The 26,562-nt window shown below is 37.9% G+C and overlaps 1 protein-coding gene across 8 annotated transcripts in view; it reads right to left on the bottom strand.

Moving 5' to 3' along the window:
* Sox6 (SRY-box transcription factor 6) overlaps positions 1–26,562 on the bottom strand; it is a 546,519-nt gene that overhangs the window by 437,574 nt on the left and 82,383 nt on the right. For all 8 annotated transcript variants that reach the window (XM_085692949.2, XM_085692958.2, XM_085692951.2 and 5 more), the window contains one exon: positions 12,037–12,106. The gene's annotated coding sequence lies outside the window, so the exon portion shown is untranslated. The remainder of the gene's footprint in view (positions 1–12,036; positions 12,107–26,562) is intronic.

Below are 26,562 nucleotides of genomic sequence, written 5' to 3'. Positions count from 1 at the left end.
GTTGTGGTACATGAATTCAGGGTCATCCTGGTATATAGAACAAGTTCTAGGACAGCCAGGGCTACACAGAGAAACTCTGTCTCAAAAAGCCAGGAAAAAAGAAAGAACGAATATACATAATACAGTAAAATTAATAAAAAACTATAATAGGTTTGCATACAAGGAAGATGTCAAAGAAAAAATTACTATAGGTTAAATGAATGATTTATAGAAATGTTTGTGTAATCACCTCAGGTAGACATAATGATCAAAATACTAATCCACCTGGCACAGATTCCAAGAAAAACAGGCAAAGGCAGGTAAAAATTTAAGTAGAATAATAGAATTTTCAAAATCTTTCTTATTGGGTGAAAAATCAATAGACAAAAAAAAAAAAGAGTGTGAGCCCCATGCTCATCAGTCAGAAGCACAAGGATCATGCAGACTACAGGCCAGTCTGCAACACTGAAAATAATATCCTTACAAAGAGTCAGCAAGGATAACCAAAAGCCTGAGCAGCTGTATCAGTCAGCTTGACCAAAACAAGCCGTCCAACAACAGAGCACTCCCTTTCTCCTGCACACACGACATGTTCTAAGATGGAGGGTTTTCACAGCATTATACAAGGCTCAATATGTTTAAAAGTCATTTAGATCATCAAGGGATCTTCTCTGATCCAGCAGCATTAAACTGGAAATCAGTAACAGAAGAATGACTGAAATATATCCAAATATTAAAGTATAAGCTTACAGTTATAAATGAGACATGAATTAAAGAAGGAACCAAGAGGGAAACTGGAAAGCATCTAAGTGATTGCAGTTGTGGATATGACCTCTCAGGCTCTAAGGACGCAGCCAGAGCAGCACACGGAAGCAAGTTCATAGCGTCACAGCTGCTATTGCAAGGACCACCAACCAGCAGCCTCAGCTTCAGCTTAATAAATGAAAACATCATGAAGAAAATGGGAAACATTAACATTAAAATAGAAATAGGCAAATTAGAAAATAGAAAATCAATATTAAATTTTGAGATGATGTATTTATACTCTCAGATCAGAAATCAGAGAGATGGTTTCATTAAATAGTTCATATACAGTAAAAGTAAAATGAGTGGGTATTATGAATAAATCCACCCCAATAGAACTAACAATTTAAATAAAATGCACCAAAAAATGTAACTTAGAATATGTAAAAAAATAATACAACTCAATGAGAAAAACAACCACAACTCAAAAACCAGCAAAGGATTGGAAGATACTTCGGCAAAGTAGAGAAGATTAGACACATGAAAAGATAGTCAACATCATCAGTCATCAGGAAGACAAACACACAAGGTGGACCAATGAGATGGCTCAGCTTGTAAGTGCCTGCACCATGCCTGACCACCTGACTTCAATCCCTGGAACACACATTATGCAAGAAGAGAACTGACGTCGACAAACCATCTTCTGACCCTCACATGCATACACACATATGTGCTAAATTAATTATTCAATTAATTATATATTTTCAAAAACATACATCAGAAAATGCTGTAATAGGTCATGAGAATAGGTAAAGGTGAAGGCTAAATGTAGCAGCTGCTATTAAGAATATGGAATGCCTCAACTGCTCACTCACTGTGACAGGAACATAAGGAATGTGAAGTTGTACTTTGTAAAAGTTCAGCAGCCTTGCAAAGTCAAGCATACATTTGTCTTCTAAATACCCCATTTCCTCTCATCTGCTTATCCAGGAGACAGAACAGCACAAGAACACACAAAGATGTATGTTAACAGCAACCTCACTTGTAATAAGTCAAAAACAAAAACAGAAAAAAAAAATAAATGGATAATCAAAGGCATATTGATAAAATAAGAACTATTCCACAATTTTAAAAATAAGGTATTGGCATGCACATGACTGAATCTCAAAACAAATACATCTAGTGAAAGAAACTTTAGAAAACAGAACATATACTGTATGACTCCACTAATGCAAGTTCTATAAAGTGCAAACCGCACCATAATAGCATAGCAGTGACGGCCTGGGTCAGGCAAAGGAGCAAAAGTGAGAAACTAGGAAGAATCATGAAGACCCACTGATGATAATGAAATATTACCTTGCTGTGGAAATGGCTTCACTCCTATGTCACACCTCAAAGTTTACCTAGTGAAGATCTTCAATTCATACAATTTATTGTATATCAATTACAGTTCAATAAAGCTATCAAAACCAGCATGCACAGGTGGCATTCTATGCTTTATCTAACATTGCTGCTAGCTCCAGCAAAGCCCAGGGTGTCAGGAATCCCACAGGTCTTACTTCAAAACTGTTACAACACTTTCACAGGTCTTCACACAGTCAGTGGGGCTGAGAGTTGTGAGCTAATACTGAGAAAATAAACCTTGAGTGCTTTGTGCCCTGATACTATGCTAGTGGCAGCTGTCACTCAGTGAAGGGGGTGGGGGGAATGCATGTGGAACACCTAAATACACTTTGATCCACAGAGGAATTTTAAAAGTTATATTCTTTGTTTTGTTTATTCTTAAAGTACAAAGGCATAAGAAGAATCTAAGATGTGAAATACTAGTAAATGTTAACTTTCTCATAGGATATTCAAATTTTTAGGATTTTTAGCACACAAAAACCTTAACTGATAGACCATATATGTGGGATATAGAGTTTATGCAATTCATGTGAAAAATACTTTGGTATTGGAGAGAGAGAGAGAGAGAGAGAAAGAGAGAAAGAGAGAGAGGTATATATCTGATATTTATGTTCATTAGTCCTAGGAACAAGAAAAACAGGTTTTCAGTCACATGAAGGCTATGAAAGAGCATTCGCTGTGTCCAGAGCAATGAACAGCTTCCCAGGGAGGAAGTCTAGTTATTCTGTCAGCTTCCTTTGCATTTTTCAGATGTGTATCTTTTGTCTCTTCTCACGGATTGTAAATTCCTGGTCTATTTGAAATCTATCCTTTTTCTCTTTTAAATTTTGCCTCATCTGAAAAATTCTTGAATTTAAATTCCTATGGAGGACTTGAGAGACAGCTTAAGAGTGAAGTACTTTGGCTGCTCCAGCATAGGACCTAGGCTTAGTTCCCAGCACCGACATGGCAGTTTGCGACTGCCTATAACTCCAGAACCAGGAAACCCAATACCCTCTTATGGACTCCTCGGTTATCAGGCACACATGTGCTACACATACTTAGAGGCAGTCAAAGCACTTATACACATAAATGAAATAAATATTTTTTTTAACTCTCATGGAGAAAAATTTAAACTCATGAGTGAATTGGCTGACTGGATGGCTGGCTGGCTGACTGGACAAATGAATATATGGATAGATGATGAATGGACAGGTAATGGATAATGGGTAAACAGACAAATGGATAGATAGATAAATGAATGGTGGATGAACAGATGGATGGATGGGTAGACGGATAGATAGAAGGATGGATGGACAGATTGACATGTGGATCAACAGGTGGATGAATGAACAGATATATGAGTGAATAGAAGGTTGAAGGATGGATGGATGGATAAATAGGTGGATGGACATGTAAGGTGAATGATTAGATAAATGAATGGATAAAAGATTATGGATGGATGAGTAAGTGAATGGATGGTGTTTGTATAGTTGGATGGATAGATGGATAGATGGAGGCTAATGTCTTTCTGAATGATGATGTAACAAAATAGCCAAGATCCTCAAGGAAGCTGTGTAATTTCATGAAACATCTATTTTCTAAGTTTCACTTCGGTAGGAGCTTCCTCACATTGGATGTACTTCTCAGCTCTGTCCTTCTTGCCTTCAACAGAACAAGTAAAAGAGAACAAGTTTTACAAGTATAATTATCTGATGTAACCATACCTGTTGTGACAACTGACCAGAGAGCCACTATCATCAAGACCTGAGATGATCACTCTTTACAGAGGCCATGCAGTAATGCTCCTAAGAAAGCCGCCTAAAAAGCCTGTCCCAACTCAAAGATCTTCACTCTGTTCATGTTTGCACCTGCCTGACTCCACAATAAGCCTCTAAAGTCAACAAGTCCCTGCCTTTGTCCTGGAGCTGCTAGAGCTCATATCTGTATGTGTTCTGTTAGATGCATCTCCATTCATTCTCAGTGCCTCTGAATTTTCAAGATAATTTTATCCTTAAATCTACTCTTGTTCCTTTAAAAAAAAAAAACATGTATTTTCCTAGTATTCTGTGGAAAGGGAATAAAAATTACTCAATTTTAAATGAGGATTTAATCAATGAGATGAAAAAGAGCGCACACATTGGCAAGATGTATTTTAGTAAGTCCTTTCTACTTGTCTTTTACAAATCCCATGCTGTCATAAGCACAAGAAACAGAGTGAAGGCAACAAGGGTCATTTGCACTGGAGCCTCCTGCCAAGTCTTATTGAGTCTTTGCCTAAGCACCTTTCCCTCTTACTGGACGATGTACAGTGTCTCTCACAAGCAGTTTCCCTTGCCCAAATCTTATCCCCTCTACCAACCCTGCTAACTGCTGCCAGAGTTGGGTTTTCAGAAGTAAATCTCACCACGCCTCTGAACTCTGGTTGTGATGGACCCTGTGATCTACTTAGTGTGACACGGCATCCCACAATCATATGGTCATACCTACATTCCCCAACCACAAGCTGTACCCCATGAAACTGAACTTCTTACTGTGTACCTGACTCCCTCACTGTCGTTGCCTATCCTGTGCTGGTCCCCACCCTAGCAGGACACGCCTTTCTTTATACCTAGTCCACTCACAAAATTGTACTCAACTGTCAAAGAGTACCAAAAGTTAATTTCTTGGGACAAGTGCCTTGGCTCAGCAGGTAATATATATGCACCCATACATAGGCATAAATAAATAAATAAATAAATAAATAAATAAATAAATAAATAAATAAATAAATGATAGATGTGTGCTTCTAATAGTTTTCTTCTTATATTTTTGGTTGTGAGCCTAGCCTTTAACAGATTATCCATCTCTTCAACCTCTAATGTCCTTTTTCTAATATGTGTATCTTAAAAGCTAGATTCTAGAATGCTGTAATTCTCTCTGCAAGGTACTTAATATATTCTGTATGGGGACTATATCATATCTCTGAAACAACCACAACCATTAAAGCTTAGTTCCAGGACAGGTTCCAAAGCTACAAAGAAATCCTGTCTTGAAAAAACAAGAAAAAAAAGCAAAAAGTAAAAAAAAGAAGGAGGAGAAGGAGGAGGAAAGCAAAAAAGAAAGAAATAGCAGTGTCGAGCACTAAGTCTAATTTATCCTCCAAAGAGCAAACACCCAAGAGACACAGCTGGGAATGTCTCTGGTAAGTATACAATGATAGCCAGAAAGCTCACTGTTGGGGACCTTCTGAAGCCTTTTTAAAGAGATGCTTGCTCCCCTATTCTGTTCTAAGAAAATGTTCAATAAACCTTAAAATTTGACAAACGTTAATTCTGGCTTAGAAAAACTCTGAGACAATAAAGATTACAATTTCTTTCCAAATATCCTATCTTCCTCACCTTGCAATAATAAAACTAATCCCAACAGCTCCTCCACTTCCTTTGATTGCACAGAATGGACTAGAGAGAACTTAGTTCATTTTTTTAAATGAAACAAAACAAAGCAAAGAACAATCAGGACTCTGTAGCCCCCATCAGAACAGTGATACTGCACAGGACTTAAGGGGCAAGTGCCAACTGTCATCTTCAACTTATCACACGGTACAGACGAAATTAGCAAAGCAGTCACCAGTGAAACAAAGAAGGGACAGGGATAAGAAGAAAGCAAAGGGAGGAAGGAAAGGAAGGAAGGAGAAGGCAGACCCACCACACTGTAACTTGCCTTAGAGGATTGGCTCCATGTGCGTTCCAACACCCAAAATTAAATATGGCATGTTTCTCTCACATGCATAATCTATGCTTTAAAAAAAGATGAGAACTAAGAGGGGAAACATATCCTATTTGTCTTTCTATGCTTCACTTATTTCAGCTAATGTGGCAATCTCTAATTTCATGCATTTTCCTGCAACTGACATCATTTTGTTCTTCTTTATGGCTGACTAGTACTCTGCTTCTTATTTGTACCATTTCTTCTTTATCCTTCATCTCTTGATGGCTGTCTAGAGTGGCTCCCTATCGTGAGGACTGTAAAAGCCCTGAAATATGCATGGGGGTGCAACTATCTGGGGAATGCTGACCTGGTGAGAGAACTGTCCAGTTCTCCCATATAATGTTAACATGTGCTATGTGAGTGATTACTTTCACATACATTTATATGCAGAAAAAGTAAAAATAGTCTCATTAGATTCTTTGAGAATCTACACGTCCTAGAATATCTTAAGTTGTTTTTTTAAAACCACTGAATTAAATACATTTGCAATAAATTAGGAGAAAATGTAGAAGTCCTTTTAAATAGCTGTAGCCCAATCCCAATAAGTACTTCTAATTCTTGGGAAACAATCTCAAAATCCATTTTGTGATCTACAGAAAGCCTCCTATTTGAGCTGTCTCGTGTCCACACATCTCTTTGTCTCTGTTCTTCCTATTACTCGTGGTATTGGAGGTACAGATGTTGCCCCCATCTCTTCAGCTGTATCTCCTTCTCAACGGCTCTGGGTTCTTTAATAATTTTTTTGTCTGTCCTATATTATGCTTAGATTTCTCAGTGTCCCCAGATGTTTCTCAAGCTGTCTGCCCTGCAACGGTAGGTTCATGGAAAAATCCACTTAATTAGTCATAGAATCAACACAGTCAGTGGGTTCATACAGTGTCATTACTAAGAGAAATTCCAGAATATTCCCTTCCCTTAAAGCTGTCAACCTTCAGTGAATATGAACTTAAGCACATATTTTATCAGTCATCCATTCTAACTTGTGATGTAGTGATATACATAATAAAAGAAAATAGTATTCCCATGAGGAATATTACATCTAAATTTCTTCATTAGTTAGTTTCATGAAACTCGAACATTAGTAGAAGTCATTAAAACCAAGCCATGGGCTTCTTAAAAGCCTGCCCCAGCTGGAAAAAAAAAAAAGTATTCTGTTCAGTCCAGGTAGCTACAAGGGCAGAGACTGGATTTCATTAATGCTGCTGCTAAATTGTTTGTAATGCCAGTCTCAAACAGGGAAAAATAACAATTAACTGGCAAACACGCTTGTGCTGTGCTTGTGCCTTCCAAAGCTATAGAAGAGTCAGAGAAGAGATGAAGTGGAAAACCTAATGCTGCCAGTGGGTCCGCTCATTTCTGTCCATAGGAAACTGAGCTGAAGGAGGAAAGCAGCACCTCTGTCCCAGAAAACTCCACCCCGAGAAACTCTCAAGTAACAGCTCAAGCTCTCAGCCCTCGGCGGAAACACCTCCCTTCTCTTCTAAGTTCTGTGCTAAAGTCTTATTGTTCAGCAAATAATAATAACAACAAGTATACATCATGGGAATCAACTTTTTGATTGATAAACATTAAAGGTAAGTCTTTTTGCCAGTCACCTGTGCAAAGTGAGGCTTAGAAATGCATCTCTTTCACTATATTTAACTCATGTTTTCGAAAACTCCCAGTAAGAAATATGTAAGTAATACACTGAAAGAGAAAGAAAATACACACCATTTTTCTCCTTAGTGGCAATATCTAACTCACATTACTGGCAAAAATTGGTGAAATGATTATCTTCATGCCAAAAATCCAAAATAACATGTCAATATGTTTAGCATAAAACTATACAAAGTAAAGCAGAAGCATGCAACAAAATAGATTTCCTTCCTAAACTGGATAGTTACTTGTGATAATCAATGACATATTTTTGCTAAATAATGGGCAGAGTGTATGTCCTGTCCTTAGCTGTGCAGTAGTGTGTTTGCTGACACTCCCTCACCTTACAGTTGAGAGCACTACCCAGCTGAGGCAATAACTGTATTTACCCTTCTCTATATGCATTTGGTCCTTTCAGTGAGAATTAGCACAATGTAAGAATATAGGGAAATGGTTGAGTCTCTCTTTTGGTTAAAACAAGCTCAGAAGGCAACTTGGAGTGGTTATCTCCAGGCCCAACTATTTCCTTTCTCCAGTGGGCACTGACCATGTCAGCATTGACCCTCGTGTGGTTCCAACACACCTTCAAACGCAGCCAGTAGATGCAGCCTTTCCACAGTCCTTTAAAAACGTGAAAAGACCATTACAGCATCTAAAATTGGAGCTTTTGCTGCACCATTAGTTTAGAGAAAACCTTATGAATGCTAAAACAAAAACGCAATGTTACTTTGCTTAGTTGTCAAAAGCATTACAATAATCCTGTTGTGATGTATGCGTTATCTTGGAGGCATCAGAGTGTCGCTAGGCAGCAGTCAATGAGTACTCAAAGTCACTGTTCTTGGAGACATGTTTTCATCATGAAAAGATAGTGAACACACATGTCACTGCCCCTCTGTCCTTTGATTATAGCTTGCCCACATGGTGCATGACTACCAATACATTATTCCACACCCTTCATAAGCTTCCTGCATGGCACTAAGGTAGGCCCACCTTGCATCAAGTCCACTTTACAGGGAATCTGTGGATGTGAGCTTCTACAACACTCAGACAGAAATCTGTGCAGCTTACTTCCCTTTTCTTCCATAAACCACCCAAATTGTTGGCGTTGAAAAGTAAACCAAGATCAAATTTAGACATGTTGTTTGAAATCAGCGAAGATGAAACACTTTGGTGCCAGACAAAAGCACTGATTTTCAGAGTGAGTTTTTGGCCTTCTCTCAAATGATACGCTTGGGCTGTGTGTTCTATGTCTGCATATATTGGCATGCCTCACATTTAAGATTATGACACACCAACTTATTTTGAAATTTTAAAGATCTTCCACTGTGCGTGTTTCGAGTCCTCTGTGACTATCGTTGATAATTGAGCAATTAACTTGAAATTACCAAGTGAGCTGTGATGGCACAATGTGCAGCAAGCAACATGAGAGAGGAAAGACCGGAGGAGTGCCGCAGTCAGAGAGGAGTCATAAGGAGGGGAAAGAGACCATAATGACAGTAGCAGTTCTGAGTTCGTGTTAATGGTCCCAGGTCTCAGATCTGAGTGTGCTCGTAGAATAAGTTAATGGAACAAGTCCTGAGTCTTGAGAACCCTTTGGAGCAGTGTGTTCTATGCTACAAAAAGAAACTTTCTAACTGGTCTTGTGTAATACTCAGGGATTGCTCCAAAAAGCAAGTGAGAGAGTTTCATTAAACAACAAAACAATTAGGTTCAAAACCTTGACAAACAGATCTTAAGAAATACAAGCTCATAAAAAGTAGTTGGAAGGTCTCACTTTACATGTAAGCCTGACAAAGCAAAATCTCTAAAGTCTGACTTCAAGAGGGCATTGAGATACGAGCCAGAAATGAAACGGCAAGGCATGGCATGGAGACGGCGAAACCGCAGCTCTCCAGGAAAACCCAGAATCTCTCTGACCTGCTCATCTGTTCAGAATATGCAGAACCGGGCTTTCTCTCTACAGCTGCAGAGTGGGTCTGATGAGGAGCATGGTGTGAGCTTCCACATGGGCCACAGAGCGCTCCATAAACCTAAATCCTACCCGACTTCAGTGCGGGCCATTCTAAAGGTTTATAAGGAAAACCAAAAGTTTAGAAAGTAAGAGAAAAGAAACACAATTGATCACAGGTTTTGTGTTTTTTTTTTTCTAAAAATCGCATTGATATTACTACAAAACACTGGTCTGAAATGTAGAAATAGAGCAGGCTGGCCTTTCAGGGATGAATTAGAAAGACAGCAGACAGCACACAAAGAGCAAGAGTGCAGTACATCGGTACATAAAACTTAAAAGCTTGTGATGTAATGGATATGCAGTCAGATTAGCAGCTCCTTTCAATTAAAGTAGATTTCTGGCCTTGGTTCACAAATGTATAGTAGGTCTGTGCATTAATGTAGATACTTCAAATGTCAGTATATCTCTAATTAACATGAGCACACAACTGTAAAACTGAGAAGGCACAATTCTAAATTCCTTACATTCCCAGCATTAATGCTTTCATGGGGCAGCTCCCGTTGTCATGGAAAATGGCATTCAAGGCCTATTTGTGGATTTTCACAGCTCATCTTTTTTATTTACCTGCTCTATGTCAAGATTAGACTGAATAATATTTTTTAAAGATAATGCACTTAGACCTACTTCCCTTAAATTCACAGATGTTCTCCCTGAGGGAGCCCTGGTCTGGGCTATGCTGTTTGCCACAGATTTCTTTTCATAAAGAAAAAAAAAAGTCACAAAGACATGAATTAATGATTCCTTACCCCCCCCCCATCAATTAATTAAAAAAATTCCAGTTCAGGAAAAGCATGTAGTAGCAATAGACAGAAGTGTAGAAAAATTCCAAGAAGGCCCCAACACTCTAGAGAAGTGGAGAAACGAGTGGGGGGAGGGAGTTGGGTCACTGCTCCCCGGAATCTGACCTGCAGCAAGGAACTGAGGTCGAGAGAATGACAAAAAAAAAGAGAAAGAAAATTCCCTCTCTCATCCACCCCCCCCCGGCTGTGTGTGTGTGTGTGTGTGTGTGTGTGTGTGTGTGTGTGTGTGTGTGTGTGTGTTTGCACCTGACAAGAAAATACTTGGTGGTCTTAGGGAAAGCTTACCGTTATTAAGACCATGAGGAGGTAGTATTTTCTATGTAGGAATCCATTTCAAATTGCAGGAGTGGTCTCGGTAGATTAGAAAAGCTAAGTACCTACTGAACCTTTAAATTTTGCTGTTGTTTGCTTTATTTATATAATCACTCATTATCCTGATAAAATCTGATAGAATTACATATTTTTTTCATTAAAAATAAAAAATTTAAAGTGACATATTGCATGCAGAACAAGATCATTTTGCCCGATGCTTACTTTGAAAAAAATATGTGATTTTATTCCTTAACAAGGGAGGAAGAGAGGAAGGAAGAGAAGGTTCTAGAATAAGACATGTTGTCAGAGGCCATAGTCAATCTGCTCCACAGTGCTTTCCTCCTCTAACCAGAGTGGCAGATGTGAGCAGGTAGATTCCAATTAGTCCTCACACACCCTTGATGTGGCCTATCCATTATGAATGTGCAAACTAATATCCCACCTTCTTTATCTCCTAGACGTTCACATGGCTGTGAGGTGTAACTTTCTGCCTCCGACCATGCAGTGACTATGCAGGTAATAAGGTTCACAGAGCCTCTAGTGCTGCCCCATCCACTGGCCCTGTGTGTTGGCCTGACTAGGTGAGGGCCCTGAAGCTCTCACTCAGTGTAAGTGGTGACTAGTTCCACAGCAACTAAAGAAACAGCAACTCAGTCATGGCATCTGCCAAATCTCTTCCGATAGTCCTTCAGCATAAGGCAGACTACCAAAGCTTGACTCGCTGGTCATGCCCTAAACTAAGCATTTTCTTAAGACTGGCTACTTCTGTAGAACAAATATATAACAATTAAAGCATTTCAATTAATCTTTGGAAGTATTCAATTTTTTCCTTAAAATTTACCTTCTCTCTTGAGAAAAAGTTCTTCCTTCTCCAAAACACGGTTTAAAAGTACAAAGGTATTTGGGGATGAGAGAAAGAGGGGACTGCCACTGCTTTGATGTACATTATGTATTCACCACATAGTCTGTACCATAGCACAAACTCTCCCTGAACTGACTGCTCCTTGGGATCTCTCTTACCTCACTCTTCTCTGAGAACAGGCACACGACACTTTTCAAGCCCAGATAACCATAAGATGTACAACGTTGTCATGGTAAACCACTCCTCTATATGTACAGGAGAATTGTTAAGGTAACTCGTTCCTACAGTGGGGCCCTATTTCCCAAAATAACAAGTTTATTATTTAGGCTTATGGGGATGGGGCTGCAATGTGCACAGGAAGTCACAAGCAACAGGCTTTTACAGCAGCTGACATTTTATTCTATGCTCTTGATCCCAAAATAATCACTTATGAAAAACTAATAATATTTACTAAACAGCTGTTTACAAACTAACCAGAATTTACATATGGGTTAATTTGTTTGTAAACTGTGACTTTTACTTTATATAATGAGAAAAGTAATGACTAAATCAATACTCACAATTACACACGAGGATCACCCCAGCACCCAGAAGTCACTGGTAAATTGCCTTTGAATTCATGAAAGTGACCTAAAAAATTGGATACAAATGAAATGAAAAAGCATAAGTAAAATGCGTTAGAGCTTTGTTGAAGAAATGTACATGCTGGCAATGAGCAGCAACGTTTCCAAACAGAGTCAGCGTCCTCACCCTCTCTAAGAACTTTGCCAAGACTTTCATGCCAAAAGCAACAATTATTTCATTGTTCTACATCTAAAAATACAATATCTCCATCCACTATGACTTTTTCTAAAAACCATCAGCAATAACGGAGGTGTTCAAAAGTAGGAGTGAAAACTAAAGGAAATTTTTTTTTCAAAAGGGAAAATTAAACTTGCAAGCTACATTTGAAAACTAGGCTACACTTATCCTGAAGGTTAAATGGAATTCACTTCATTGGGAATGTAACCAGCATGTTCAACAGAAATGCCATATAGGTAGAATTAATAAGAACAGAGGCAGATTTTGCTCCACCTCAGGGATGAACTGCTGGCTGCTGAGGCTGCACATAGTGCATCCTGACTGGGCCACAGCTCTACCCATCATCCGTGTGCTTTCACACACTTTAGTACACACTGAAGTAGCAGATGTAGTCAAACATGTAGAGCCGGCTTCATAAAAACGGCACTAGTACAATGAGTCACTTATGCCTCTAAATATCTACGGTTTCCTCCCTCTAGAGCCACCATGCATTAGAAAGTAGTTAGGTCGTTTGTTTTTATTGTTTGGCCTAAATAAAGCACAATTTGGTTCCATGAAAACAAAGGAACTCTGTTACAGAAGCTGTGTTCTTTCCAGAATGTGAGGAAGCTGATGAGTGGTGTTTAAATGAAAGTAATGATGGAACTTGAGTTACTAATTTAGCTCAGAAACTTTCCTGGACTCTAGGGATGAGTTTGACTCATTCTGCAACTTTAAAAATTTAAGTGGCAAGCACACAAGTTAGAACTAACTAGGTTTAAATAAAATTCATTCTAGAAAACAAAGAAAATTTTGGTCAGTATCGTTGTAGGAACCACCACAGTCACCACAAGTGATCGTAATAGATTAAGGGTGAGCATCTGAAAGGAAATATCTACTTCTGCTCTTTCACAGCACATACACTACACTTTGATCTAAGGGATCGTGGTAAATTATTAAGGGTGGACGGACAGGGGAGCCTGGCATCTGAGCAGAGGAGAGTTTGGTCAGAGCAGCATTTCTCAGTTTGAGGGTCTTATACCAGATTTCCTGCATATCAGATATTTACATTATGATTTATAACAGTAGCAAAATACAGTTATGAAGTAACAACAAAAATGATTTTATGGTTGGGGGTTACCACAACATGAGAAACTGTATTAAAGGATCACAGCATTAGGAAGACTGAGAACCATGGATTAGAGTCTGACTGAGTTTCCTCACGACATGACCCTGTAGAAAGCTGTGCCTCAGGCCAACCCTACTCTGCTCACCAGGGTTCAGTAACTATATGATGTTGTCTGTCCAGGAAGACAGCATTACCACACATCCTTGGTATTTTACCCTTCCCTGCTCTGAGACATCAGACATTTTAGGATCTATGAGTGCAATGTTACCTGGAATGCAACAACCCTATCTAGAAACTCAACATGAATTACACAAAGCAGCAGAGGATTTTGCGTGGGGTGGGGGAACTATTTTTTTTTATTTGATCCCCTTACTACTTTATGAAGATATTACTTAGATTCAACTCCAGTGGCACAGGCCTGGATCCCAGCTACTGGGACAGCTGAGGCAGGACTGCAACCTCAAAGCCAGCCTGACCTACAGAGTGAGTTCAAATGAGAGCCTGCCTCAGCACTGACAATAAAGAGAGGGCTTAAAAATGTAGCTCAGGGAAAGAGCACTGCTTCCCATGCCCGAGGCCCTGGGTTCAATCAGTTCTCAGGGAAAGAAAATTCTCAAGAAAGAATCTGCAGCAAAATGCAAGAAATCAAAAATAAAAACGTACGTGATTTTCTAAAAAAAAAAAAAAAAAAAAAACAAAAACAAAACAAAAAAAACAAAAACAAAAAAACCTTGTTTCTTTGGTACCTATTTTTTTAAAAGGCATGAATTGTAATTATGAGAAGAGCATAATTCACTGTCATATAAACAGGGGAGAGGCAAAAAACAACAACTAGAAAATATTGCGACTAATAAGAATTAAATTTTTTCAATAATTGAACTGTTTAGGAGTTAAGATTTTAACTCTAAAATATTTTAAAACTTAGAACAAACCAGATTCCAGGCATTTTAGGCAAAAATATATTTTGATATACATTAAAGGAAATTCTATATATTCCATCTGTCAAATCATTGCAGTCTTGCTACATGTGGGTAAAGGTATCTCCAGATCAGACTGCCAATTGACTTACACTTACTGGTAAATTCTAGGACAAACAACTGGAAGAGAGCCTATATTCCTAACATCACACAGCTCATTGTATAAGCAACAGAAAGAATTGAAGAATTGCTGCATCCTCCTCACACATAGAAAGCAGATGTAAAGAAGCAACGTGTGAGAGCAGGCCCGGCGTGACAACCAACATGTATTCCACATTTATAAGCTTTCCCTTTAAGACCTAGGGGAGATTAGGCTAAAGACATTTCTAAAAGTACAAGTGGCCGCTTTGGTCCTGAGGGCAGCACAGATGTGAAAAGTTCTGGAGGAAACGCCCAAGAGAACCACAATCTGTTTAGTCCAGGGAAGCCCCAGAACAGCTAGTACCCACAGACGGCCCAAATCTCTGCGTACACTCACTCAGCAAACAGTGGCAATGGGGCAGGGGTCACATTGGAGCATGAAAACACAGAAATGACTTTTATTTAAAGAAAAATATTCCTCTTTAAAACCTTCTATCATAGACTTTTACATTTAACACAGTGGTAACCTCCTCCCTACTGTATATGTGTCAACCCTTCACATGTTCTTAGTTAAATTTTAAATTTTAGTAGTATACTTCAATATTTCAAAAAAAAACATAAAAATCTGAAGGAAAGAGTACCATGAAGAAATACTAATAATCCAATAATACAAAAAACATTAGTAACATAAAATATTAATCTTCTAGCCAGAGATATAAGTAAACCATTTACCCATAATACTACAAAAATGATTTCTAAACTGGGTCAAACAGTACTGGAGAGAGAGTAGATAAATAGGAACACTCATGTATCAAGAATTGGACTATAAATTGGGCTAACTTTCTGAACAGAAATTTAGCAGTGTTAAAGTACTAAATGTCTGCATCCTTTAAATTGTCTAACAGTTATCTTAAAGGAACCGGTCACAAACAAGGGAAAAAACAGTCCATGTACTATTTATGCTCATTATAACATTTTTATGATAGTGAAAACCAAAAAGAACCTACTGGATGAAAAAATTAATTATAACACAGAAACATTACTTTGTAACCATTTAAAATTTTGATGTAAATCTTATATTTACTGACATAATATTGCCATGATAGATTTTTGAATAAAAATAATTTATATACTAAAAACAAATTTATAGAAAACCAAATACTTATATGTATATATGTGAAAATAAAATACATATATATACATATATATATTCAAATCTTAAAAAGTACAATTTCACGGAAACTTTTATATTAAGTAATGGCACAAAGTTCATATTAATTGTTGTTGTTATTAATACAGATTGATCTCATTTGGGGGTTGATGTGTAACATGTTTGACAGATGCAAAAGCAGCAAAACTACTTCTAAAATTCAGCTTGCTATTTACACATTCAAAGAAATCAGATATACAGTAACTTGCTCTTAGTCTAGGAACAAAAGCCAAGTGTTAACATTAGGGATATTTAGAAGAAAAAGAAACTCAGAGTTACCAGGCAACTTCAGAACCGTGTCTGAACATCAAATAAAGAAACTATGAACACTCAAAAACGCCTGTCCCGTTCTGCCAAAAATAGCTGACAGATCAAAGGTAAACAGCAAATAAAAACACAGGGCACCTCCCCGTGTAATTAGGACTTTAAAAGCTTTCAGGCTAAATTTTTAATCCTGCATAAAGTGCTGTCTCCAGGTCACACCCACTTCTTTTTTAACACTCCTCTATTTTTTCTTTATTGTTTGATTTAGCACAAGGGTTCAAACATCAACTAGGTGGTGAGATTAAACGACCTTACAATCCTGGCAGTCAGTAAAGTACTTTAAAAACAAATACCTGTAAACAAAATTTTGTTCACTTTTACATTAAGTTATAGCATTACACAGCAAAGAATTAATGAAGAATTAAAGAATTTTACTTTGTAGATTCACTGATTTGACAAAGTTATATGTAGTGAACCACAGAGATAAACCAACTGCCTTCAAAACATTTCTTTCCTCAGTGCTAATCTTTTATATTCCAAAATAAAAACTGAGATATTAAGATATCTAAAGTATCCTGTGTGCAAATCTAACGCATTTCCTAGAGATATAAATTTACATTAAAACCTTTACTATCCTGCTATACACACACTTCAACTTTAACTACATGGATCTAAAACAGAACAAAAAGCAACAAAAAAAATTTTCCTCACAGTTTTACAAAACTGATCTTTTTTTCCTGAACTCCACAAGGCTTAACTTTATGCATTTAGTATTCTTAATAATCATACAAAGTACTGCAGCTATACAAATACACCATCAATTTTTACTTTCAAAAGAATTGGTACCAAAGCTAACACCCAAGTGTAGCATTGGGGGTGTTCACATGCGTACAGGTGCATACGTATGTGGAGGACAGAGGTCAACTTCTGGTGCTGTTTCTAAGGAGTTACACACTTCGTTTTCTGATAGTGCAGCACCCTTTCCTAGAATAGCCTTCTTCTTTAGTGAAATAGGAATTCTACTCTTAAAGAGTTTCAAAGACAATTATTTAAAAAGCCAGATCAATTATTAAAGCAGTGCATTTTGCACTGCTCAGTCTACATGGTCAACAGTATTTCAGTTCCCATCCCACCTCCAAAGGGACATTAAAGGCAATCAGAGGAGATAACTGAGCAGCACAGAACAAGATGACATTGAGATGGTCTCATATCTACAGACATTGGCTACTCGACTGGTAGTCAAACTCCTTTATAGTCCTTAAATTTTACTACAAGTCCCCAAAGGCTAATGCTATATTTAAGAGTATTCATTTTGCTAGAAATTGAAACTTGGTTAGTTTTTAAAGTATTTTATTTAAAACAGCAACAATAAATCTACTATAGAGCAATATGATAGTTAATGAAAGGCATTGTTTCTTATTTTTGTAAATTTCTTAAATGCTTTCTTCCCTAAAAGACAGCTATGTTCTCCTGGTGCCACTGAAGTCAATCTGTTGACAGGCTGGTTTGGTGACAACAGTGAAAAGTATCCATTTTTACAAAGATACGTACTTGGAAAGAGGTTCAATGTTTTGTAGCCTTTCCAGATAATTGTGACTTTTTCTTTGATCTATATCAAAAACTGACAAGTAACCATTTCTCAAAGGTCAAGGGCAAGGTAGAATCTGAAGCCCAGACATCAATTTCCTTTTGAGTCCCCTGACTTCAAGACCTCTGGTCCTTACCTGGGTCTTTTGGGCACACATGATTGTAGCATCGTTCATTCACTCATTTGAAAAATACTGGCTGACTCATTGAGTTACACAGACCTCCAAAACACTGACATATTTTACTACATAGTAGTTTTAAAATGACATTTCCTAATATTTCTACTGATTCTACCAGAAATGTTTTTAAACCTATTGTGAAGCCATCAAGTTCATTGTGGTAGATCCAAGTTTTCCAAACTATTAATTTTCTCCTGAAAGACTGAACTTTACTAATAAAGAGTAGTGTTGGTTGCCTTTCTTTTCTTTTTCCTTTTTTCCTTTCTTTTTCCTTCTTTTTTAAGTCTCATTTCCTACAACAAATAAGCTCATTGCTCATTTTTTTTGAAGATAAATCTGCCAAGGACGAGACATAGCTATTGTGTGTCTGGTTAGCTGTGCTTTCAAGTGAAGACTATACTCCACCAAAAACATGCTCACACACATATATGACTTTCCTCACAATGCCCATTACACTGGGTATGCAGCGTGAATACTCTGTGCATTCTTCCAATTTCGGAGTATTAAAACAATACTAAATAATTGATAAAATCAATAATTTTTACTCATGTATAAAATTAAACAATTTTATACTTTTCTATTTTTTATTTTTATCATGAGTTATGGGAAATGAGTTCTCTATTGTTTCTCCTAGGTACTTAAGATCACATCTAGTAAAAGATGCAGCTTCATCAGGCTTGCATTTGGGTACCACTTCCATACAACTGCCCGTATATGGAACACAGAAAACACAACTAAACATTAGGGTGAAGGTGACTTTGACTTTGAAGACAAAGGTCCTTGAGGGTTCCTACTGTGCAGGCCACTTTTTGATAACTGTTTATGTACTCTAAACCTCCACTCTGCTGTAAGGAAAAGAAACTAATTTAATATGATCAAGCCAACAAAGAAAAAGAAAGGAAATTAAGAATAGCAATTATGATATGAGAAGTACTAATTAAGAGATATTTTTTCTTTTTTATTTCCAAAAGTATAATGCTATTGGGTAGAAATCACAAAATGGCCAATTTTAGTTAAGTCTGAGACAAATCTTTTTTAAAACAATGTAATAATTTGCTCACAAAATAAAAGGTCTGCTGGGTGGTGGTGGCGGCCACGTCTTTAATACCAGTACTCAAGAAGCAGAGGTAGGCAGATACCTGTAAGTTTAAGGCCAACCTGGTCTACAAAGCTAGTTCCAGGACAGCCAGGGCTATGCAGAGAAACACTGTCTCAAAACAACTACAATAAAAAGTGTGTCCAGTCTAAGCTGAATGCTTGTTAGGGGGTTACCAAAAGAACTTTTATGCCACATTAGAATTGAAAGTTATGGGATGGAGCTGTGGATAGTGTTGCCATGAGCACTAAGACCCACATTTAGGTCCTAGAACCCAGGTGAAAATTACCACAGTGGCTCTCATCTCTATTCCCAGTGCTAGAGTGTGGGAGAAAGACAGGCAAATCCTGAAAGTCCGATGACCAGCTAGTCTAACTGAATCAGTGAGCTTTCTCAGGACAAAAGGAACTGATGTTGCACAATGCAGGCCCATGGTTCACCTCTGCCAAGCTGTGAGGCTGAACTGTAAATCAGAGCTAGGATTGCCTAAGTGCGACATGTTTACACAGTCACCAACACTGTATTGCTCTTTCAACTACTGTGGATAAGTGGGCACAAATCAGTACTCACAGGAAGAACAATGAGGTTGTTTAGAAGAAGAAAGTGTGTCTTTACAAGGGTATTTTACAAAGGCAGCTTATCACCACGAATCAAGATCAAAATATAGACCACAAGCTTTCAAGAGCTGTTTCTAGATTCATCATGTGACTTAGTCACTAAAGTGTTTGCACTGACTACAGAAAAACTCCCTGTGCTCTCTGAATGCAACATACAGGCGGAAGGCTATTCGAGCAGAGCCAAGCATTATTAAAGGGTTAAAGAGAACTGGAATATATTTTGTAATTTCTTCATTCAATAAAAGTACACTTTTTATCTTTACTTCCCTTTACTTTTCTTATCAAACACATTCTTTGAAATATCTATTGTTGTGACAGAGTTCTTCATTTGTTTCATTTTGTTTTGTTTTTGAGTTGGGGATGGAACTCATTACTTTGTACTTGCAAGGCAAGTGCTCTTCCACTGAGATACATCCTCAACCTCCTGTTTATAAATTATCACCTTTTTCCTTATCTCTTCATCATCTGTGTGGTTTGGGGCATACATGTGCCACTTTTTTTTAAAAAAAGCAGCAAAGAAGGTTTTATGTGAATAAAATTGGTAAAAACAATAGCCAAAGTGCTTCTAAAATAGGATTTTAAAAATGAAAAATAAAAAAATAAAAGGCCCATCCAGATATACCAACTGTGTAGTACTGAATCCTATTTTTATAAAAATAGGTTTGCCCAGAAACCTATTTTTATGCAGTATCCTCAGGTAATTTCTACCGTGCTAAAATTCAAGACCTGCTGGGCTGGAAAGACAATGTATTACACATGGGTAAGATCATAAAAACTTTAGTAAATTTTTAAAATTTTGTAACTTGTAAAATGTTTTATCTCATTGAAAGGACTTAGTGATTTGGGTCTTTTTATTTTTAAACTACAATGTATTTCTTTCAGTATAAAATGGAATTGGAAACTAGACCTAGACTTAAAGATCTTGATTATTACTGTGTGGGTTGTTTTTATTTTGGATATGAAGTGAAGATACAAGAATTTGGTTAGCATTTCTGAGAGCCCATGGGTGTGAGGCATGGACCAGGATCTCAGGGAATTCAGAAAAATAAATCTCAGTTCCAGCACTCCTGCAGCTGAGATCTGAGTTCCTCCTCTTGTGATACAATCTGTAGCTAAAAGTCTCACATTGGTGGAGAGGATTTCTTCCTCTAGTCAGCTTCCCCTCCCTGAATTATACTTACTAGTAAGAATGGAGAGCAGAACACTGAAAATAGCAATAATGTAACAAAATCTTGCAAATAAATATCTGGTCCCTAATAAGTACAGACACCATTTCATTCAGCCTGCTGTTTCCTAAACAGTGCACTGGTGAAAACAAGTAAGCCAGGACTGTTATTTGCACCAGAGCAGGTAAACCCAGATACATTTAGAGACATCTTAAAAGGGTCAATTTGATACTCGTTTTAAGAAACTTCTTGTTGCCGCTCTCAGAACCACTCCCTCTTAACCACAAATAATGACTTGGGTAATGGAGCTTGGTAATTGAAAATATCAGGCAAATAACACCAAGATGAGTTGACACCGCCTGTTGTGCAAATATGTACTTAGGATTATTATAAAAATAACAGCTGCATTATCAACTGGACCCCAACCAGAACAGCTTACTTGAGTACAGAGGGCGAATGTGGTCTGAACTTGCTGTGCAGCGTGGATGTGCACTTTATACATTGTAAGCATTTCTAAATTCATGGCAGAAATTTAAAAGGGGAGAGATCAGAAACACAAAGATTTTGTAACTTATGTAATTAAGAGGCAAATGTCTGGAGTGTGTCATAATTACTCACTGGGCAGTGCATGCTTTCTCTGCTGGGCACCGTGCTAAGCCCTGGAGAAGCGCAAGTAACTAGAGTAGAACTGGTGACATCAAGGTACTCACAGCTGGTAAAGAAGGTGCTGCAGCGGTGTAGAAACATCCAGTAACATACAGATGCAGAATATAAACTGCATAGTTTCATAGTCTTTGCTAAAGAATGTATATTCTAGAATGAGAAACTGTTCCCTTCCCAGTTTTTGTGATAGTCAGAGGTAAGAACCTGATTCCTGCGTGAGGCACAGCTTTCACATATGCATCCCTCTCTGCCCTTACCCTGAGATTTAGCTAAAATGTGTCCAAGTCACAAATTATACAGATGGCATGCTAGCTGGTATAGCTACCAACTTGTGTGTGCTTAAGTGCCTATGCAGAGAGAAGTCAAGGTTGGGTATCCTTTGCTATTACTTTCTACCTTATTGTTTAAAATGGGATCTCTCATTGGGCCTGGAGCTCAATGATTAGGCTAGAAGCACTAACTAGTGTAAGATCCACAAATCTCCACCTCCCAGTGCTGGGATCACAGCTATACGGTGCCATGCCTGGTTTTCACTCAGGTGCTAAAAACCTGAACTCAAGTCCTCATGCGTACTCAGTAATCGCTTCACCCATGGAGCCATTTCCTCAGCCTGATAGCCAATACTTTTTAAAGAAGACTAACTCAAGAGTAGCAGGACCCTAGAGCTGAGGTCCCTGGAAATGCTGTGAGCTAGTCCTCCCCAGTCTAAACAGGCCATTTGCCCACTCTCGAAACACAGCAATAAGTATCATGGAGAGATTCACTTACCCTGCCGCTACATTTTCAGAATAGCTTAAGGGTCTCACTGTGAAGTACAGAGGACATCTGGCCTGGCATCTCACAGGAAATGCCACACCTCTGAGGTGGAAACCGTGGTCAAGGAAGCAAACACAGAGCTAAGAGGAGGCCCTGCCACAGGTTGGTGGCAGAACTTGTATGCTAAGTCCAAGTTTACAATTACTAGGCTATGTCCACTCTAAGGTGAAAAGAAATGTCTCCCATTGTTTCATCTGTAAAATGGGACAGTAGACACCAAGTTTCAGTCCTTTACCTTTATACTTAACTCACCTGACAAAAGATATTTTGTACTTAGTTCAAATGGAAGCAGGAACAGCTTGGGTTTCAATACATTTTACAGCACCAGCATCCCCCCACCTCCCCAAACAACTTCCAATTCTTTTGTCCTGTCTACAAATCTTTACTTTCTCTTGCTAACTCCCTCTTCAAATAAGATTTGAATAAACAGTGGTGTGTGTGTGTGTGTGTGTGTGTGTGTGTGTGTGTGTGTGTGTGTTTATACACAAGAAAAAATGCCCTGCATCTCTACATTATTCTGTTTCTGATGCTACTATGCTAAGGCTAGAAAGGGGCAATACCTACTTTTTTAATTTGAAAAAAATGGAAATGCCCTAAGCTCTCCAACATCCCAGCCCTAGATCTTATGTCATCCCCATCAGCCCTGATTCTATGGGACTGATGGTAAGAAAGGAAGACAACTAGGGCCAGAAAGGTGGCTCAGTGAGTTAAGGTGCCACCAAGCCTGGGGACCCAAGTGCAGTCCTCAGAATCCACACAGTGGAAGGAGAGGACTGACTCCCACAAATGTGACCGGAACCACACAGAGAGAGAGAGAGACAGAGACAGAGACAGAGACAGACAGAGAGAGACAGAGACAGACAGACAGAGACAGACAGACAGACAGACAGATGACAGGTAAGTAAACAAAAGTGTTTTATAAAGAAAGAAGGATAAATACTATAAAGAAAGTTCTATCATCCACACACAGGTCAGCTGATGTCGATCTCTGAGTGAATCTCCACAATCACCAATAAGGGATGACTGTCCCACTGTATGAATAAAAGACCTGGGATATCAACAGGATTAAACATTCACTTCTCAGCAAGTGCTGTGGCCAGTGTTGAAGATCTACCAAGTTTCATTTCAAACCTCCTGCTCACTTCCTCTCCCATAGCAGTGCTGCTTAGCATCTATGACCCCAGCCCCTTCACAACTTGTTGTTTCTTATACCAAGAACTCCTTTTGAGAAATTCTAAATGCTGCCATCTGTGGCCACTGACCCCAGCCCTGCTTTTCAGCTCCCGTAATTCCTTGAGACAGATACTGAATCAAGCACACGTCAGCCCACCCAAGCCTTTTCTGCATTGCTTCCATGTCTGAGTAACTTCTGGGATAAACCTGGCTGGAGCCGTTGTGCATGCCAAGCAAGCACTCCACCACCTGCTACACTCAAGCCTCCAGTCATTCTTCTTTTCAAAATAATCAAAAATAAAACTTTAAAATATATGCATTATATACTATATGAAATCTTAAAGAAATTAAAAGAATATCCTCTGGGCAATGATGTTATATTTGTGCTCAAATAAATGACTTAAGTACTAGATGATTTTTTAAAAAAATAAAGTTTAATATCTTCCCAAGAACAAAATGATATGCATGAGTCTTAGGTTTAAAACCTCTAACGTAAATATTACTAGAGTACAACAACTGAAGCTGCTCCCGGTACAGAAACTCACTAGCAGACCGATGAACAACAGAATATCATTCCATAGGAGAATATGTAGAATTTAGAATACTGACACTTCAAGTTCATATAGGAAAATAAACTACTCAACAAATGATCCTGAGAAAAATATCTATTTACAATGAAAACAACAGTATTGAACACCTATCTACCTCACATGTCATACTAAAGCAAATTCCCATGTGGGTTTTTTATAATGTAAAAATGAAACCTATAATCTAAAAGAAAAACCAAGATGACTGCTTGTATAGTCTTACTGAGAGATATTTCTAAACATGCTATTAAACTAAATAAATATTAATACAAAGTATAACTTTATTGTTTAATTTCTATATAAGTATAATGAAGGGACAAAGCACAAATTTTTAAATACATATGTTTGGAACAGTGTGACAAACAATGGTAAAGGCTCCAAAGGTAACTAAGAAAATGGAGAACCGTGTGTTACATAGGCAGGTGTTTACAAATAACAAAGCGGGACAGCGAGTAAGCTTTAAAAGTGTCCAACATCACATTAATTCTCAAAATGTGACATTTGTGAGCATAAGGAAAAGCAGTTCCTCTCCTTCACTACTGAGAATAACAGAGCCTTCCAGAAGCCAACTCGGCAGATTTGCATTCACTACACAGTCACTGATGGCAAAAATCCAAATGTGAAAAGATATAAAAAGTAAAAGATCCTGATTCTAATACACATCAAACTGTGATGGAGATGGTCTTAGATACAGAGATCCTGTTTGTCTCTTTGCTAAGTGTTGGCCTAGAGAGAAGATGTACAGCACTCACAGTGTTGCTCTGAACAGCAAGGGACTGCCAGCTAGCAAAGGCCTGTGCGAGCCGGCCTGAGTAAGACCTTAGCTCAGGACAGAGTACAGTGCAGGCATTAAAGCTCGAACGCACATTTATAAATTATATTTATCAGAAAAAGAGGGTCATAACTATGAAAAGAAGGACTGAAGAAGCTAAGCTGCAATGTGTTCCATTAACATAAAAACAAACTATCCTGTGTATATAAAACATATTAATATAAGAAGGATACTGATACACAGGGAACCAATCTGAGTAGTGATATATGCTTGAGTATGGAAATATAAGCATAAATAAAAACAAAAAACTATTCAGAAAGAGATTTTGGCAAATGTTGGCAGCATAAGTGACTTTTGCTCTTCTTCCTCTCTCTCTTCCAAATTATTTACATGCATGGGTACTCATTTCTCATAGAATCAGAGAAAAGGGCTTTTTTATTTTTAAATAAGTTAAAAATTGGGTAAAGATTAAATTAAGACTCATGCACAAGTTATTTTTAGGACAAATTATAAGCTCCAAAATGATGCTGGAAAAGATAAATGATAGGTTGAAATAGTGCTATGAAATGATTAAATTTACCTTATTAAATAAATTCAGTGCTTATGTATGTATATAAATATGATACATGTACATCATACATGTATCTTCTTACATTATAAATGATTAAACCTTTACAAAAAGGTTGAAGGAAATCGGAAAACTATGTTTCCAGGAAGTCTGTTTTGACATGAGCATGATTATTCTTATGATTTAAAACGCAGAAGAAAAGAAGATGAAATGGCAAGGAGAGGAATCTGAAGCTACCTGTGATCACATATTTAAGTAAAACATAGTTGACTTACATTGCATAAAATTATGTAGTTATTAAAATTTTTATTTAGACTCCTAGGCAATAACACAACAATACACTAGTGTCAGCGCACAAAGCAAAAATAGGGACACAGATTCTATTTGCATGCTTTTTAAAAGAAATCAATCCTAAGTTTAAACAAAAGGCCAAAAAGAACTATTGAACTGTTAATTAAGGCTGCCACTAAGGTTTTGGAATGGGGATAAGGTTCATTCTTTTCTTTCTAGTTTTGTAGTTTTGAAATTTTCATAGTGCTGAATGGTTCTCATTAAAAAAATATAAAGACCCTGCAAAAGTATACAGTTCCAAATGGAGTTCACATTTACAAAGTTCACAATCCTGACCAGTATTCAGGACTTTTTCTAGACTGCACACATGCAGGACCCCTCCTTAACTAGTAATATGAGTTCTATGACCTATATTCAAAGCCCATCTTCTAGATACAGCACTGAATACTTCAGCTTTCATCCAGAGCCCTGGGCAGCCACTCAGGAAACGGGCATGCTGTGTATTCTCTATTGTGTGTACTGAAGAGGTTCTGATTTAATGATCAGTATTACTAAACTTCTCATGGATCCTCAAAGATGCAGAATGGAATAGTTTATCTACTTTTTCCTTCATGAGTAATTTTCATTTTCTCATCTATGAATGGCACACCATAAATCTGTCTTGTGACTCTGCTGCTGACATTATGTAGAAGGACAGCAATCACTATGGTCCCTAGCATGAAACAGTACTTAACAACTGGTAGCAACTCTCATTGATATATTTAAATATTGAATTTCACTTCACAATATCGACGCTCTTTAAACTGTTGATATTCTCCTCGGCATCTTAGTTTTCTCATCTGTAATATAAAAAGAACCTTACCTATCTCAAAGAGATTTTTAGGGTTTTTAGGATCCACTGGAGGGCTAAAGCAGTTAAGAGCTCTGGCTGCTCTTTCAGAGGACCTGGGTTCAAGTCCCAGCACCCACATGGAAGCTCACAGCCACCTGTAACTCCAGTTCCAGAGTACCTGACACCCTCATGCAGGTAAAACACCAAAGCACATAAATTTAAAAAAAAATAAAGATTATTCTCCAGGCAGTGGTGGCACACACCTTTAATTCTAGCAGTCAGGAGGCAGAGGCAGCAG

This window comes from Myodes glareolus, chromosome 7 (assembly GCF_982192425.1).
Source record: "Myodes glareolus chromosome 7, mMyoGla1.1, whole genome shotgun sequence".
Lineage (NCBI taxonomy): Eukaryota > Metazoa > Chordata > Mammalia > Rodentia > Cricetidae > Myodes > Myodes glareolus.
The sequence above is the reverse complement of the archived record's forward strand: the minus strand, read 5'-3'. Positions and strand labels throughout refer to the sequence as shown.